The following is a 919-nucleotide window of genomic DNA, read 5'->3' on the forward strand; positions in this document are numbered from 1 at the left end:
TGTTACATAATCACAATTTCTCCCAAAATTCACTACTGTAATGCATTTTAGTGCTTCTGTATTTAATATGGTTCTCTACAGTGTTTACTCGTCACTGTAGTTTGTTTTTCAGTTTAAATTTGAATGAAGGCAACACAATAAATACCTTCATAATGTATAAAACTTTTTTTATTTGTAGAGATTTGTAGAAATACTGGTGGTGGATGAGGAGATACCCCAGACCATGTAAAGCACTTCGCGTGCCTAGAAAACCACTATATAAATGTAATTAATTATCATTTTTATTTAGGGGTTGGTGTGGTGATATAAAAAAATTTTTTAAAAGCAAAATATTATTTTTGTTCTGGGTAGGTGCCGCCCACCATATCTGCAGAGATGTTTCCTCTGCTATTATAAAAATATATTTTTCACCACCCCCAATACATATTTTAATATTAAGTTACATATAATACAATTATTAAATGCATTTATAACCGGTCAAAAAGCACATAGAAAATATTTAAAATAAATATATTTATTCCTGTGATGCAAAGCTGAATTTTCAGGATCATTACTCCAGGCTTCAGTGTAACACGATCCTTCAGAAATCATTCTAATATGCTAATCTGCTGAAGAAATATTGCTTATCAGTGTTGAAAACCAGTCAATATTTTTGAAATACAAGATGAAGGAATTTACTTAATATACCATTTACTTGAAATGGAAAATAATAGTACGGTGGAGAGCACGTGTTCAGCAGGCCAACGCACAGCCTGCACAGTATGGAGCGACAACCCTGCCAACAGCCTGCAGAACAACTCAACATACACATGCATTTAAGACTCTTGTTAAAGGTCAGATTACCTGATATGCATTCTTGGTAAGTCATGGTAGAGGACTGTAACTCTGTCGGTGATATAATAAGAGCTGGGTGTCGACA

This window comes from Sinocyclocheilus grahami, unplaced genomic scaffold, assembly GCF_001515645.1.
Source record: "Sinocyclocheilus grahami isolate Dianchi unplaced genomic scaffold, SAMN03320097.WGS_v1.1 scaffold439.1, whole genome shotgun sequence".
Lineage (NCBI taxonomy): Eukaryota > Metazoa > Chordata > Actinopteri > Cypriniformes > Cyprinidae > Sinocyclocheilus > Sinocyclocheilus grahami.